Source organism: Ochotona curzoniae, unplaced genomic scaffold, assembly GCF_017591425.1.
Source record: "Ochotona curzoniae isolate NIBS_2020 unplaced genomic scaffold, NIBS_Ocur_1.0 scaffold_4506, whole genome shotgun sequence".
Taxonomy (NCBI): Eukaryota; Metazoa; Chordata; class Mammalia; order Lagomorpha; family Ochotonidae; genus Ochotona; species Ochotona curzoniae.
Genome location: NW_024467119.1, coordinates 6,365,874 through 6,383,195, shown reverse-complemented (window position 1 = coordinate 6,383,195; position 17,322 = coordinate 6,365,874). Strand labels below are relative to the sequence as shown.

Genomic DNA, 17,322 nt, shown 5'->3' with positions numbered 1-17,322 from the left:
GGCCATCCTGCGCCATGCTCTAAGAGGCCACTCTGCAGGAAGGTGTACTCAGTGACAGTCCTGACGCGCTGTGACGTCTCTCAGATCCTGGGGAAGTGTGGGATTTCAGGAATGTGTCACCCGCGGGCATGGCACCTCTGGCATTAGCTGTGAGGAGCCTCTGGTGATCCGCCTGGCCGCATGCAGGTGCCCTGATGGCCTCTGGCAGCGGGCGGGAGGGGAAGGGTGCACTGTTGTCAATGCAGGAACAGGTGAGCCTGCAGCAAGAGAGGCTAGGTCCAGGGAGGCTGCCACAAGCCCTGAGGCCTTCCAGCCCTCTTAGAGAATGCCCGCACCCATTCACTAAGGGTGTCCACAGTATCAGCAGGTAGGAAGCCTACTGCAGGAAGGCACGTGTGTGAGACCTGTTTGCCAGCCTTTGCCAGGCCTGGCTCTTGACTTTGGGTTGGCTGAAGGACAATGGGAAGTTCATGGGCTTCCTTTGGGTGTGTGTGGTGGCATGTGAGGCATTCATGAGGGATAGCTTGCAGGGTTTGTGGCAAACCCTTGCACCAAATCCTGGAGGGTTTTAGCCCCCAGATGAATAGTGTGCTGGGGGTCGTTTGGGAATCTATTGTATTTTTCCCTGGCAGTAGAACGCTGTCACTGGATCCCCTTGGCTAGTCTTTGGGGATTCTTCTCGGGTGTACTGGGAGGAGAAACGGTCAGTTGAGAACCACAGTGACTTGAGGGTGCAGTCTGATGGCTGCACTGAACTGTTTCTCACCCTTGTTTCCTCTGGAAATCAAGTATCACCTGTCTGGTGAGCTTTGCTATGGGTACAGCAACCTGAGCTATGAGCAGGAGAGCCCCTGGGAGGACCACTTAAGGCATATTCGATGGGGGCGTCCGGAGTGTCAGGAGACCATCTCACCAGAAGGCAGCATGAGCATGGAAGGCCCAAGCCCAGGATGAAGAGATGTTACCTGTCTAATTGCACGGCTCACAGGAGGGTACTGGGCTCCCGGGAGGGCACTGGGCTCCCGGGAGGGCACTGGGCTCAGCTCCTTGTGCTGAGGTGGTGGCCCCTGGAAGGTGCCTTGATTCTGTGTTTCAGCAAGGTTGAAAACAGCACACCTGGTGACTGAATCCCCTCTTGTAAGCAGCTCCTGACAGCTCTGAACCAGGCTCAGGGCTGGCAGCAGGTGTATCTTGGGGATCTCTTCTTGCATGATTAAATCTGGGGTTTGTAGGAAAGAGCATTTGTATGAAGATTCTGGTGAATTTTGGTGGCAGGATCAAGGATTTAGTATGGTTTGATGTTCAGCTCAGGGGGTTGTTGGAAGTGGGTTTGGATTCTACTATGTGAGACGAGTGGACAGTCTTGTAATTGAAGATGTCACCTGGTGGGGTGTGTAGACAGCCATTCCTTTTCTCTGAGTCAGTTTGAAGCCTCTTTAACTAGCTGAGCCACAGGTGCCAATGTCAAAGGCAGGGAGAACACTAGAAACTGAGTTAAGACTCCAAGCGTGAGGCCCTCTCCTTTGTGAATGAGCAGATACAGCGGCCTCCGTATTTCTGGCAGGAGCCATGATAAGAGCCTATGAGAGGACTTTGACAACTTGTCTATTTCCAGACTCTATTCAAAGGGTTCTTCCTCAGGTTCCCAGACAGCCTCATAGAAGGAGTTGGCCAAAGCCCAAACTGGGGCACCCAAACTTAGCAAAAGCCTGCCATGCTAAGGAGGAAACACAGTGGCTGCTTCATTGACGGGGTTCCTGTACTGCAAGTAAGGTTCCTGCAGTGGTCTAAGTGACACTCTATTCTGGGGGTATCAAGTCTCAGGAATTTGATTCTTTGGTGAAAAGATATGAGCCCTAGTGGGAGGAGATATTATAGCCACGAGAAGCCAATTTTTACAACACCATAATATTTGGATTCAAGGTTTCTTCTCATGGGCTGCATATAAGCAAACTATTGGCTTATTCCAACAATGCACTCACATAGGGGAGCTGGAGGGTTGGCAGAGAAATCTTTGGACAGTGCCTTCTGAGTAAGCATCAGGGGGAGGATCATCCAGGTCAATGGCTGTGTGACCTGGATGGAAAGCTCCTGCCCCAGAAAGGCAAATAGGAACTGGCAGGACACAGAAGCACCCTATCCCATACCTGTGGAGGGACCTGTTGGAGGACTTGGCATCATAGGGGTCAACAGTGCCAATAAAGGGCAGGCAGGTAAGCTCAGACAAGCGGAGATAGTACAAAGCTTAATCATAATGTCCTTTCTAAGTAGTTGGGTAGGGCAAGTAGGTACGACAAGAAAGGTATGAGTTTATATTCTCCCGGGGTGTACTTTAAATTGGGGATTGGGGCAGGGATTGTAAAGCAGCCAGGACTGAGTTGGCTGTGCATGCTGGCAAGAAGGTTTGAGGTCTGAGAGAAAAATCCAGGGAAAGTAATAGAGCGGGTAGCTCCCATGTCCATTAGGAATTCCATCTGCTGCCTCCAGGGTGACCTGAGACCCAGACATGGAGATGGAAAATGGAGTCAGTGTGGCCTTTGGGCCCCATCAATCAGGAGGGAATTGCCTCCCAAAGCCCTCCCCATCTTCTCCGTGACTCTCTGGGTTCCTGTAGTCAAGGCGGTCAGGGACATTTGCTGGCCTACTGGATTATTTTGAGGTTGGGGTCTCTGGTGGCAGGGTGGCCCTGCAATATATAGAAGGGCAGTACTGCTCCAGGTTCCCTGCTGTAAGGGACACTGTCCTATTTACAAATCTGGTAGGGTCCAGGAGGCAGGGTAATGGTGAGTGTGGCTTGACCACGATGAGCTACCACTGCCTGCCATGACCCATGTCAGAGGCCAGTTTCCATTCATGAGAGGACCACAATGTCATGGGAAGCAATCAGGGCTGGTGTTATGGGCATAGAATCCACCAAAGCAGAGTTAGTACAGTTAGATTTGTTCATTTATTTTATTTGAAAGGTAGTGTTGCAGGGAGGACAGAATCTTCCATCTGCTGGTTCACTCCCCAAATGACTGCAAAGGTCAGAGCTGAGCTGATCCAAAATTACTTCGCTGAGAGCTTATGTAATGGCAGCCTCCTCCCAGGTCGGCTATTTTATCTTCTTCCAATGGCTTCTCCCAGACAGGCCATTTGCAAGCTGGGAAGCTTCCATTTCCATTAGCGCAGTACTTTCCCAGCCCATCAGGTACTTTGCATGGCTCCCACAGATGGGAGAGCTGGTAGACAAGGCGTAAATCAAACAGAGCATTGTGGCCATGGTGAAAAGTCTGGATGTAGAAGCCAGCACGGAGCTGATGCTCCCATAAGGGAACCAGCTTGAGCCCCGGCTGCTCCACCTGTGGTCACTTGCAGTCCACTTGTGGTCCGCTTGGGAAAACAGTGGAAGACTTGGGCCCCTGCCTCTCCATGGGAGACCCAGCTGAGCCTCCTGGCTTCAAGCTGGACCAGCCTTGGAGGATGTGGTCATTCTGGGAGTGAATCAGAAAACGGAAGATCTCTGTTACTTGCTCTCTGTAACTCCACTTTCCAAGCAAACAAATCTTTTTCTAAGATTTATTATTATTTTTATTTGAAAGACAGATTCTATAGAGATGAAATGGTGGAGGGAGAGAGGTTTTTCATCTGCTGGTTGACTCCCCAAATGGCTACAACGGCCGAGGTGAGCCATTCCAGAGGCAGAAAGTTTCCTGTGCGTCTCTCACTTGGATGCCGGGGTCCAACAACCTAAGTCATCTTCTGCTAATTTCCCAGGCACATTAGTCGGGAGCTGGATTGGAAGTGGGGCAGCCAGGAAAGAACTGCTGCCCATACGGGATGCCAGTGCTTGTAGTCACAATGCCACTGCGCCAACTCTAATAAATAAGTCTTTAAAAAAAGAAAAAATTGATATAATGGAAAATGATAAAAAGGTTTTTTAGAAGGAAAATAATTTGATTCACGTTTTAAAATCCAGACTGAAGAGGTACCCATGATATTTCAGGAACCCAACAGGAGCAAACAAGTAGGCAGTCGGACATAAGAGTGTGTATTAAGGCCCAAAGGTTTGGTTAAACATTTGTGAGCCATTTCAGCCATTCCTGGGGTTCCAACGACAAGGCAAAGATTCGCAAGTACCATCCTCACCACCCAGCCTGCATGATTAGTTTACATTAAATTTACCTTTCGTCATCAGAATTCTCGGAGAAGTGACCCAAAGCTCAGAGCAGCTGCCTGACTCGCTCAGTCTCTCAGTGGTAAGATTCCAGCCTGAGCTTCATGACCATGCAGCCCACCACGCCACCTCACAGCACTCCTGTCCTGAAGGGATCCCAAGGACTGTGGGGAACGGACTAACCCGTGCAGTTCTCCTTTAAAGCCTGCCTTACGTTCTAATCATATGCAAATAAGTTTCCAGTTTGCTATTTCAAGATCAATTATGGAAGTAAGATCAGTAACATCAATGATAGAATGGATGAGAAATCATGACAGACACTACTTTGTGACTGACGCGAGTGGGGAAGAACTCGAGACAGGACACAAAAAGGGACCTCACTGACAGAGGCGAACACTTCGGTGTGACCATTCCAAGTCCTGTGACAGTCTCCTCTCAACTACTGAGAGCTGTTACTCTCATTTTGCAGAGGAAATTACACAAATAACTCACTCAAGGTCATGCAGCTATCTGATACAGCTGGCACTTAAATTCAGGCAGTTCAAGTTATCAACCAGGGAAAATCGCCTGAGAAGGGAATTGGACATTCCATGCAGACAGGCCGTGTCAAGGCACATCGGACACAGTCAGGGCCCTCGACTTCCCTGAGCCGTGTTTAGCAGATATACATCTAGGTAGGATTTTTATTTTATGGACGCCTGGAAACTGGACAAGCTACTCCATTCTGTCAGTTTTTCTCTTGGAGGAAACATGCATAGAAAGGATGAGGCTGTGAAGTCAACCATGGGAAATGTTCAAGCTGGGGCGGAGGCCGAGCGGAATACATGGATTATCAACAGGTTTGGTAAATAATTAAATGCAGAACGCGGGGCAGGGAGGAGTCAGAGATGACCGTGCTCAGTCCTGGTGAGTCAGAGGACAACGGAGCTTCGGAAAAGGGCAAAGGTGGGTGCATGGTCCAGATGCGGAGTCCGAGGCGGGATGGGTTTGTAGAACCCACAGATCCACGCAAGCGAGGGCCTTCACAGCTGCACTAGAACTCCTGACTGCAAGCCCCAGAAGAGCTCTCACTGGCAAACTCAACCAAGAAGTTACTGGCTAGTTATTCTGAAACGTACGTCCGGGCCAAATGCTCATCTTTCAACCTGCTCGTTGAATGCGGCCTTCTCTCTCTGACTTACGTCCACCAGGAACAGACGGACACGTTTCTTAGGAATGGCAACGGAAAACAGACTAGTGAACTTCAATATGCTTTGCCTGGTGTCTACCCAGACCAGGTGGGCAGAGAGGGAAGAAAGGGCAGCTCCCCAAGAAGTGACCAGACAGTGGTGGAGAGGGAGCAATGCAGTCGGCCGTGCGAGGGCTGCACGCACCGGCCACGCCTTCCCCGCTGTTCCAAAGCCCCTGGCTGGAGGGTAGGGAGAGAATCAGAAAATTTCTCAAAGTCTGACTCCTCTTTCCTCTGGGCACACAGCAAGAAATCTGTAACGTTTACCAAGGTCAATGTCAGCCTGAAAGTTTTCAGAGCCACAGAAACATGGTGACTTCAGAGCCAAAGGCCGTTAATTAAAATCGAAATTCCTGGGACTTGAGGGCCCTTTCGGCCCTTCCAGGAAAACACTCAAGAAGCATGCTTTCTCCTGGGGGCCAACTGCGTCTTAACCAAGGGCAGTGACTTCCTCTCCACAGCCTCCCCCAAGATAAGCAGGAAGTATCCACACCTGCTTATAACGAGGGACCCCCCCCCCCACGGCACCCCCATGAAACCGCGGTCCTGGCTCCCCCGCCCACTCTTGCATTAGCTTTAACTAGCAGCTACACAGGTGCTCGTCCGCAGGCTCACCCGGGCCGCGCTCCCGCGGGAGACGGGAAAGGCACCGCCGGCAGCTTGGCGAGCCCGCTTCTCCCACTGCCTGGGGAGCGACTCGAACCTGGTGTCGGCAGCGGCGGGCAGGCAGGGTGAAAGGCCCGCCGCACCTGCCGCCGGCTCCTCCGTCCTCTTCGGGGACCGGCTGCGTGCGCGCCGGGGAGCCGACGGCCGGGGCACCCCGCTTTCCCCGCGCCCGCCCGCCCGGGCGTCTCCCCAGGAGCCCCAGGCGCGCCCGGCAAGTCGCATGCGCACCGCGCCGCGCCGCCGAGGGAGCCGAGGGGAGGGGCGGACGCAGGGCCGCGGCCGGCCGCCCGAGCCCCGGGGTCACCGCCGACGCATGCGCCGCGGCGCGCAATCACGGCCCGGGCTGGCGGCCGGCGGCGCGAGGAAGGGAAGCGACCCGCGGAGGCGCGAGGCCGCCGAGGCAGAGCCCGGCCGCCACCACAGCCGCCGCCGCCACAGGCGCCGCCGCGTGCGCGCTCCCGGTGAGCCGCCCCGCCGGGTGGGCCCGGGGCCTGGGCGGCGCATGCGCGCGGCGGGCCGGGAGGGGGCGCGGGCGGCGAGTGTGTGCTTTGGGGGGTGGGGTGCTGGGGGGGGACGCCCCTCGGGAAGCCCAGGTGCCGCGGCGTCTCCCCTGGACGCGGCCCGGTCAGTGCCTGGGAGCGCCGGCGCCCGCGTCCGCGTCCGCGCCGTGTGTGCGTGTGCTGCGGGGAGGGCCGAGGCGGGAGCCGGGCGAGGGCGCGGGGCGCCGGGCAGGGGGCGGCGGCCCGGCGGGCGGGGGGCGGCCGCTGCAGCCCGCTCGGCGCCCTCTCCGCGGCGCTGCCCTGGAAGTTGGGGCGGAGGCCCGGCCGGCCGAGGGGGCCTGTGGGGACACTGTGGGGACCGTGCGCGCGCGTGGGGGGCGTGCGGGGCGGGGGTGTCCCTGCGGGGCCGGGGCGGCGTCGGGGCGCGCGGCGCGGCCCCGTGTGACCCGGCGGCCCGGCCGGGTGGCCCGGGGATCCGGCGGCCTGGAGGGCTGGACCGGGCGCCCGGAGCGTCCTGGCCAGGGACCCGCTAGGCCTTGTGACCCACTTTATTCCTGTCACCGCTCGGGCACGGTTGGAGCGGCGCCCAATGGGGCGCTGGGGCGGCCAGCTCCTCCGGGGAGCCCGGCCCGGTTCCGTTAGTGGGGTTCCGGGAGGATCGGGGCAGTTCTGGCCCTGGGAAGCCGAGCCCGCGCGGCCTGGCCGCCCGCGGAGCCGAGCGTGCCCACGGCGCAGGTGGCCTCCGCGTGTCCTTTCCCACACGTAATAGCGCCCCGAAGTTCCTGTCAGGAGCACTTTACCAAGTTGGCGATCGTGGGGTTCAAATGCCCCCCCCCTTTTTTTAATCCACGCATGGTTTTCGGGTAGTCCGTGTGTTGCCATGAACTTGTCACCCGCGGCCCCGGGTGGGCAGAGCCGGATCCCGGAGGTGACAGCGTGGGCCTCTGACCCGCCGGGTTACCGTGTCACGTCCCTGAGAATGCTGAGCTGTGCCTGTCAGGCCAGCTGCTAAAAATGAAACCGAAAAAGAAAACAAAGAAACAAATCAGTGCTTTCTCTTGCAGCGGGGGAAAGCGCAGGTCAGGGGCAGACGCTGGCCGGGAGGCACCCGGTGCTGGTGCTGGAGATCCAACTCTGCTGACTGCGCTCGGGCTCCAGGATACCCCCTTGTCTGGGGTGTCATCTAGGAAGGGAGTGGCTGCCTCACCCTCCCTGGGGACACACCCTTCGGTCTGGTGGGTCGGAGAACTCGGGCTGGGGGATGGGAATGGAAGCTTAGCCTGGTGGAGGTCCACGGGGAAGGTGGTAGCTGGATTCACCCAGGAAAAAAGTGGCAAGGGGCTTCGCTGTCTGCCTGACAGATGGCTGGCTGTGTGGTGTAAGTGCCACTCAGGGTGTGGGGCATTGCCAGTCTGGGCCGGGTTGTGGTTTTTTTTTTTTGGTGTGCCAAGGTGAGTGAGTGAGAGCTGTGTGCAGAGGACCTGGTGGGGGGAGGGTGCAGTGAGATGAACCAGATGTTTATTTTCAAACTTTGGTGACTTGTGGAGTCAAAAAGTTACCCCCCCCCCAATCTTCCTCCCTAGAATAAGTTGCATGGTCTTGTTCCCTAATGTATGACCATTTGGGCCATTTTCAGTATTTAGATTCTTCTCGAGAAACATAGATGCCTAGGAGGAATTTGATGGCTACTTGGACTTGAGATGCTAAGCAAGTGGCACTTGTAGAAGTGTGGGTGTCTTGCACCGTGCTGAGATTGGTAGATACTGCCTTTGTAGTCGCTGCCGTGGCCAGCATAAACTTCTCAGATTCATTGGTTATGCCCCCCTCCTTTTTTTCTCCAGTTGTAATTACATTTTATTTTTATTAGCCCCAAGTTTTTGTATAAATAATTGGTGGATGTGACTGGTTCACTCAGACGGTAATAAACTTACTGAAAAGGCTTAGTTTGCTTTTCAGTTTGGGCAGCTTCTTAAGGAAGCCAGACGCGAACCCGTGTGACATAAGTGTGTGTAGTTTATTTCCTAGAAAACTAGAGCAGAGTGGCGTGGCTTTGTAAGCAGTGCTGTCGGTGGCTCCCAGCCGACTTGAGGCGAGGTGGGAAGGGGGCTGGTTGGAGTGGGTGTCAGCATGGGAGGGCTCCTCCTCCCCTTGGGGGTGGGGGTGTGGTCCACGCCACAGCAGTGGGTGCTGCCTCTGGCCTGTGATGTTACTGCTGCTCCTGCTTTGGCAGGATGGGACAGTTGCTTGTCTGTGTTGTGTGGAGCCTTCTACCAGCCAGACGTGTGCACCGCACGTTTCTTTTCACTCGAACTCCATGTGCAGTGTCTTTTAGAAAGTTTTGTTTTTATGTTTGAGAGAGGAGGAGATGAACTCTCTGACTTGCTGGTTCCCTGTCCGTATGTAGCTGAGAGCTGGGGCTGTGCCAGGCTGAAGTTGGGGCCTGGGAAGCTAAGGTGGGTCTCCCAGTGTGTGGCTGGGACCCAGCAGCCTGGAGCCGTCCCCTCCTGTTTCGCAGAGAGCACGTTAGCGGGAAGCTGGGAGCTGGCGCAGAGCTGGGATTCCAGTCCGGACACTGCGTTACGAGGTGGGGGCCAGGTGCCTACCGCTTTCTGCAGTCTTTCAGAATGGCAGTTATGGAAGTTAGTTCTTGTAAAAGAAACTCCAGTGTAGCTGCAGTCCCACGCCCCCGACACGGCCTGCGGGGTGGCTGTCTACTGCGGCAGTCCCACGCCCCCCGACACAACCTGCGGAGTGGCTGTCTGTACTGTTACAGGTTTCTCCTTCCGGTCTGGCGTTCTTTGCTCTGCCAGTGGGCCTGCACTGTGGGCTGCTGACCCACAGGACACGATTGTGACCTGAATTGTCAGTTCCGGTCTGTGTCTTCATTGGAGGAGGGCAGGCTGGTGTGAGGCGTGGGCAGTTTCCGAAGGTGGGCTTGATGGGAGCATTCCCTGGCGCAGGTGGACTTGAGTGTGAAGCCCCGCGCCTCAGGACTGATGGGAGACCTGCAGCCTCTGTGCTGTAGGATTTCTCTTTGGCTTTCGACCTTGTCACTGGCTCCTGGGTTAATCTTTGAGACCATCCGGGAAGGCTCCTCCGTTGCCTCAGCTTCTCCAGCTGTGCAGAAGGGAACCAGGCAGCCTCTGCTCTGGACTGAGGGACACCGGGTGCCTTGGATGGGAGCCAGCCTCGAAAGCCGGGAGGGAAGAGGCGGCCCTTTGGTCTGGCTTGTGCCTGACTGACAGTGGGGCCCCGCCTGCCTTGTGCAGCCGTTGCAGGGGGACAGGGAGACTTGCCAAGCTGTGCCTTTTGCAGACGGTAGAGTGCGCAGGCGCTCAGCGTTATCGAGACTGCCCTGTTAGGCACCTGGGAAGAGGCAGCCCAGCCAGCCCTGCCGCCACCGGCGCTTTGCACTCTTGGGGTGCTTTCAAAGAGGGTGCACGTAATTCTAACACAAAATGGGACACGCTGAAGCATTCTAGCAGGAAAAATATGTAAGGTTTAGAAGATTCAGACTATTCCAGCTTACTTTTGGTGGAGGTAACGTGGGTTCTGAGGGAGCTTTTTGGTGTGCTCTCAGCCTTTTGGTTGATTAAGAAAGGATAGCGGGCCAGCGTTGTGGCACAGCACACTCAGCTGCAGCCTGCAGCGCCAGCGTCACATGTAGGCGCTGGTTTGAGTCCCAGCTGCTCCCCACTGACGTCCCTTGGCAAGCAGCAGAGGACGGCCAGAGTGCTTGGATGAAAACTGTGGCTGCTGACTGCTTGGCCCAGCCCTTGCTAGGTGAGGACTGAACCCGTGGATCAGTCGATGGAATGCTCAAGCGTGTGTCTGTCCTCGTTCTCTGAAACTCTGCCTTTCAAATCCTTATTAAACAGCAACAACAAACAGGCACTGCCTGTGACATAGCATCCGAGTGTGTGGGTGCTGGTTTGAGTCCCCAGTTCTTACAGGACAGCAGCAGGGGTGGCCCGGGGTGTAAGCACTCTTCAGGAAGGTGAGGGTGTGGTGCTCGGCCTCTGGCTCCAGCTAGCGCAGACCCGGCCAGACCCTGCTGTCGCCGCGGAGTGGAGAGTGGCCCAAACAACGGAGGGAGAGCTCTTCCGTCCTCCGTGACTGTGAAATAATAAATCCTTAAAAGAAGGAAGAAGGGCTAGAATAAGCTTAGCTCAAGTCCTGGCTCTCAGTGTGAAGTGTTAACTTACACCCTCGTAACGGCATCTATGGAGCAGCGAGTTCAAAAGCTCCTTTTAGCTTTCCTTCTGGAAGGAGCGATTTGCTGTTAAATTTGATATTCATCAGGGAACCTTCTGCAATCCTTAGGGAAACAGTCTGTCCGTTACTCGTATCTTGCAGCAAGTAAGTCAGGCTTTATCCAAAAGGCTATCTCCTCTTATCCCCGTTTCCTTCACATCTACTTAGTGTCACCTCCCCTCTGGTACCGTGTCACATACAATATTTTATCTGAATATTTTAATAGAGCAGCATTGTGGAAGGAGAATTGAAAGTGTTAATTTCTTTTAGGCATCATAAAAGTGGACATTGCATTTCTCCTTTTTTGAGTCTAAAATTCTGGATAGAGTTGTATGCATTATTCAAGAATAGTTCCAAATATCAGAGAATGTAACTCTTGCTATAATTGTATAATGGCTGGTGCAGTTTCTTTACAACCATTTGTTGATAGCTGCTAGCTGTTCCTTCATCAGGTAGATAAAAAAAGATTCCTGTTTTCCTCCATTTGTTTGATTATGCATGTGTTATATTACTTATATAATAATATAGTTTCAGTAATATCTACAGTTGTGTGTTTTACAAATGTATAATTCTGCTTATTTTTAGTATTAGAAGTTCATAAAAATCAATTATAAATAATAAAATTTTTGGAATTCCTTTTAATGTTGCAGCATTCTGTATTGATAATTTGCTTTTAATTTTTTAGATTTTGGTTTCATTTCTATATTAATAAGGTGAAATACTAGGGCAGAAATTCTCATCTTTTTCAAAGAGTTCATGTTAATCAGAGACTTCAGTTTTAGCTCTCATCCCAAGTAGGTTGGTTTGTGTTCAAAGGTTTTTGTCTTTAAATTAATTAAAAAGCAAAATTATCTGAAAAGCAGAGAGACAGAAAAGACACACTTCCTATCTGCTGGCTCGCTGCCGGCCACCCTCAGCGGGGCCGCCCAGGACTGTGCCGGCCGCCCAGCCACCGCTCAGCACAGCCTCCCACTGGGCACAGGGACCCTGCTGCTGCGCTCTGTCCTGCGGTCCTCTTGGGGTGTGCACTAGCAGGAGTGAGCGCATGAACTAGGCCTGCTGGTGTGGAATGGGATTGTCCCAGACAGTATGTTTACTTATTTTGTGAAAATAACTTTTGCTAAGACAAGGGGTGTGTGTGATTGAGTTACGCGGCTGGCATTGTGGCATAGCGGCCTGGGCAGTTGCAGCCATGTGAGGAGTAAGCAGCATGCAGAGGACTTCTCTCTGTAGCTCTTACTCTCACATAAATAAGCAAATCTTGTAAAAAAAAAGATGATTAAAAAAAATACTTTAGAATACTTACTGTAAAGCTGTTGATGGTTATAAACTCAATGATCAATACCAAAAATGTAACCGAAATAAATACTAAAGACTAAATCTAGATTAAAATAGTTAAAACCTGTATTTACCAGTTCCTTTCAACAGTTTAACTTCTGTTCCAACTTTGCCCTGTTATTGCTCTGTATGCTGTTTATACGTGTGGTAAATCCCAACAACATTATTAATATGGTTTTTGAAAACTTTTATTCATATTTTTTATTTTCAGAGCTCTTCATTCCTAGTTCTCTGATGTGTGACAGTCACTTTCCTTGTATCTGAAAAGCTCCTTAAGTAGTTTTTTTTTCTTTAATTAGTTTGTTCAAAAATCAAAGTCATCAGGGTGGGCGGGGAGAGATTCCTGGCCTCCATTGCACTCCCCAGATGGGGGTAAGTCCTGGGGCTGAGCTGGTTTGAAACCAGAGCTTCTGCCCAGCCACCCATGGGAGCAGGGTGGCACTTGGGCCTCTGCTGCCTCCCCAGGTGCTCAGCAGGGAGCTGGAGGGAGTGTGGCAGCCGGGCCCTCAGCCGGGGTTGGCTCTGCAGGCAGTGACTTCACCCGCTACTCCTATTGGCCTACCTACTGGCTGAATTTCTATGTTTTCTTGTACCTTCAAAAGGTATCTTAATTTTACCGTTTATAATAACTTTTAAAGAATTTATGTATTTTACTTGAGAGTCAGAGTTAACAGAGAGTGTGTTAACAGGAAGAAAATCCACATGATCACTCCGGAATGGTTGCCACAACTAAAGATGTGTCAGCCTGAAGCTGGGAGCTAGAGCTTCCTCCAGGTCTGCCATGTGGGTGCAAGAGCCCAAGGCCTTGGGCTGGCCACCTCTGCTTTCCTAGGTTACAGGCAAGGAGCGGATCAGAAGTGGAGCCACTGGGGTTCAGACTGGCTCTCTGGCATGCCAGTGCTGCAGGCAGAGGATTAGCTGGCCGTGCCACTGCACCAGCCCCATGGTAATTTTTTAAAATCAGATTTGATGTTCTAAGAGTTAATTTCTTTAAGATTTTCTTTTGTTTGAAAGAATTTAGAGAAGGAAGACAGATGTTCCATCTGCTGGCTCATTCCCCGTGTGGCTGCAGCAGTCAAGGCTGAGCCACACTGAAGCCAGAACCAGGAGCTTCCGGCCTCTTGAGGGTGCAGGGGCAAGCCCTGGGGTCATGCACTGCTGCTTTCCCAGGTGGATTCGCAGGGAGCTGCATCAGAAGTGGAGGGGTCGGTGGTATGCATATGGGGCTGCAGTATCAGGGGCTTAACCCGCTGCACCACAGAGCCGGTCTCTTGGATGATAATAACTGCAGTTACCCAAGGCTTGTTGTGAACTCCAGTGTTTGAACCATCCATTAGTCAGTCTGTTCACATGCCTGGTAAGTTTTCCAAGGAGCTTGTTTGTAATCTGCATGGAGTGTCATAGCCGTCGGGATCTCAGAAATACGGCATCATTCCTGATGGGGGTCACGTGTCCTGCTTCGATCAGCCTGACCAGCCTGACCTGTTACTCTTGATAGATTTCTTAGTCGTCATCTCTCGATTTTCTGTTTATTCTTTCTGATCTCATGTTCATTGTTTCCTTTTGGTCAACCTACTTTGGATTCAATTTGCTTACTTCAATAGTTTCTCAGTGTAGAAGCTGATGTCATTGATTGTGACCCTTTGTCTGACAGTAAGCCTTGCTATCAACGTCAGTCTGACTGCTTGCAGTGCCGTGCAGCTCAGAGTGGCCCTGGGTCAGCGGCGCCTGCTTTGTTTCACACACTTCTGGATTTTCTGGAGACTCGCTTATTTCCTTAGCCCGTTGTGATGAGAACCTTCTGAATTATTGAGATTTGTTTTGTGGTCCAGTATATGGCTTCTGGTGACTGTGCACCTGAAAGTAACATTCTGCCATCAGGTAGAGTGTTCTCATAAATGTCCGGTCACATGGTTGTTTTGTTTGTCTCTTCAACATTGATCAAATGCCAGACATTGTGTATTAAACAAATAAACATTACTAGAAAAGGCTCACCTTTTCTTCTGGGCAGATAGGACAGAACCAACCAGAATAGATTACGTGGAGGCGGGGTTACTATTCCATACGGCCATGCACCACCTGCTGATATTTCTGTCAGCAGTGACTACGTGTATGATCCAGTAAGCCTATAACAAGAGCTGAGAGTTCCTCTTGCTGAGTGTCACTGTTGCAGCTCTCACAAGTCTGTACTGCCGGGGCTGTGGTTATGGCATCGCAGGGTGAGACTCCGGCACCGCATATGGGTGCCGGTTTGTGTCCTGCCTGCTCCACTTCTGGTTAGGCTCTGTACCAATGGGCTAGGAAAAGCAGCAGTACATGGTCCAAGTGCCTGGGCCCCGCCACCCACGTAGGAGACCTGGACGAAACTTTGGTTTGGGCCTGGCTAGTGCTGGCTGTTGGAACCATCTGGGCAGTGACCTGGCAGGTGGAAGGTTTCTGTCTGTCTCTCTGTGAGTCTGACTTTAAACACATGAATAAGTCTCTAGATAAATACAGTGTATCGTGTGTTTGTCATGTAAACAAGGCTCCATGTGTTAGTTGATCATGTATGATCATGTGCAGTATGCAATGTTCTATTATTATGCTACGTGACTTGATTACTAAGTTATTTGTCAGTATTTTTCTTACAGTCACCAGCACGCTATATTGTGCCCCAGCGGCCTCGTCCATCCTGTGTGTGTCAGCACACGCAGTGGATCCACACAGCACAGTGCGTTGCTTCTCAGGCATCCTTGCTGGTAGACGCTGTGAGACTGGAGTGGGGTGTTTTCTCTCAGACCTGTCTGTCCCTCCTTGGGCTTACCTTTCAGGGTGTTCCACTTTGTGCCCTGGGGTCTTTTTCCCTTAGCAATGCCAGAGATGGGACATTTCACTTTGTGTTAGTTTCTTGCTTGAACTAGTTAGCCGCTTACCTGCTCTTTCAGATCTCTCTGTCTCCCAAGCCTCACAGGTCTCGTGCTGTTAGAACTTGGACTTTCATAATTCAGTGAACTTGGTCTTTGTGTAAGTATTGACCTGCTGCACACCATTTTACCTACCTGGTTGGAGACAGCTTCTTATTCTATTTTAAGTATGTGCTGAACACCATATTTTGAAAGATTTATTTATGAGGGTGGGGGAGGGTGAAGGTGGAGAGAGAAAAAGAGAGTCTTCATCCACTGGTTCACTCCCCAAATAGCTGCAATGATTAGGGCTGGGCCAAGCCAGAGCTGGGAGCCAGGAGCTCCTTTATGGTCTCCTGGATGGGTGGGGGGGTGGGTGCAGGGGCCCAAGCAGTTGGCCATCCTCTGCTGCTTTCCCAGGAACGTCAGTAGAGAGCTGGCCTGGAAGCAGAATGGTCAGTGCTTGAACCTGTATCCATTGGCAATGCCAGCATTGCAGCTGGTAGCTTAACCTGTTTTGCCACAGCAATGACCCCAGAATACTCATTTTTATGAGCTGTTTTATTTTATACAGTATCATATAAGTGTTATGTTGTTGGGTTTTAGCTTTTGACCTGATTAGTTTATAAATCGTTTATTGGGCTGTAATTCACATGTTAAAATTCACCCACTTTAAGTAGTGTACGTACTGAGGTTTGACACATATGTTGTCATCGCTACCACAGTCAAACAGAAACTCCCTGACACCACCCCTCTACTCCCGCCGCTGATTCTGCACCGCGTGGGCTCGGCCGTGCTGAGCTCACTCACGGCAGTAGCTTTGTCTCTGTGCTGAGTACTGCTGTGCTGTGTGGGGTGTGGTGTGCTATGTTTATCCAGCTGGAAGGTTGCGTGGTTTGATCATTGGGAGGAAAACTGCTTTCATTTCAGTCAGGCTAACATCTAGGAATAGATAGAATAAGGTGCATGGGCGTCCTGTGTTGATTTGTGAAGGAGTTTTAGTTGTCTCACTTTGTTGCACTTGATGAATTCCTGCTGTTCTAGGCGGGCTGTGATGGCACATCTTTCTGTGGCTCTAATTTGTGTTTCCCTAAGGACTGTTGAGATGGACTGTCTTTTCATGTGCTTACTGGTCATGAGTGGGTTTTCTCTCTGTGCGAATCTTGGACCTGTTTTAAGAACTTGATTGTCTCTTGCTGTTGAAATGTTAGAGCCCCCACCCTTAAGTCTGTCTAATACAAGACCCCTGTCAGGTGCTAGGATTGTGGAATGATTCCCCGACCTGAGGCTGATGATGTCTTTGGAGTGAGAAGCTTTTAATTTTGATGAAGTTCAATTTTTTTTCTTCTCTACCTCATCAGTTTTGTCCTGAGAAATATTTACCTGCTCAAATATTTCATCTGTTTTATGATTTTGCCCTTTGCATTTAAGTCTGTGATTACAAGTTAATTTTTAGGTTTGGGATGAAGGAAGAGTTGCAGTTCTTGAGAAGCATTTTCCCACCTATGTAGACAGTCACATGATGGTTTATTGAAGAAGGTCTGTAGGGCTGGCTGCCTCTGCCGGAAGTGCCCTTGTGCGGGGGTCTCTAGGGGTTCTTTGGGGAGGTGACCTACAGCAGGAATGGCTGTCCTTCTAACTTAGTGCTTGCTAAAAATTGTTTCAGCTTTAATGGCACTTTTTATTTTGTGTTAATTATAATTTAACTTTGCATTTGATGTACAAGTGACTGCTGTGACTGTGGTTGTATTGGGTCTGTAGATGAGCTTAACCCTGTTGAGTTATTCTCTGTGTGAGGGCAGTGAAGCTGTCTGCTCCTTGGAGCCTTCTCTTTGCTCATTTGTGCCTTTTGGATGCTGAGCATACTTCTAATGGGTCTCCCATTTTCGTTCAGCAAAGACTGTTGAGCCCCTGCTGTGTGCCAGGTCCTGATTTAGATGCTGGTGAACAAGGTAGCTCCCTGAAAGCCCTGTTCCAGGGCAGCGGACATGCCAGTTGAGGAAACCAGTTGGGGAAGTAGGGAGTTTAGTGCATGCCAGATGGGCCTCAGTATTGTGGCACAGCCACTTGCTGGTGTAATCAATGTGTGAGTGTGATGGTGTCCTAGCTCGAGCTGCTGCGGTGAAGATACCAGAGGCCGTGTGGTTTGAGCACAAAGTTGGGCAGACTGAGCTGTCCATGGCCAAGGCACTGGCAGATTTGTTGTGCCGGCCCACTTCCTGTTTGTGTGCACCGGCCCCCACTGGGTCTGACATGGCCACGTGGAGGCTCCCGAGCCCGTGAGGATCTCTTACAGGA

General features: G+C 51.8%; 1 protein-coding gene across 1 annotated transcript in view; it reads left to right on the top strand.

The window, feature by feature from the left end:
- The first annotated feature begins 6,414 nt into the window (after window positions 1-6,414).
- CLOCK (clock circadian regulator) overlaps window positions 6,415-17,322 on the top strand; it is an 85,085-nt gene continuing 74,177 nt past the window's right edge. Inside the window, exon 1 of the mRNA XM_040966552.1 lies at window positions 6,415-6,511. The gene's annotated coding sequence lies outside the window, so the exon portion shown is untranslated. The remainder of the gene's footprint in view (window positions 6,512-17,322) is intronic.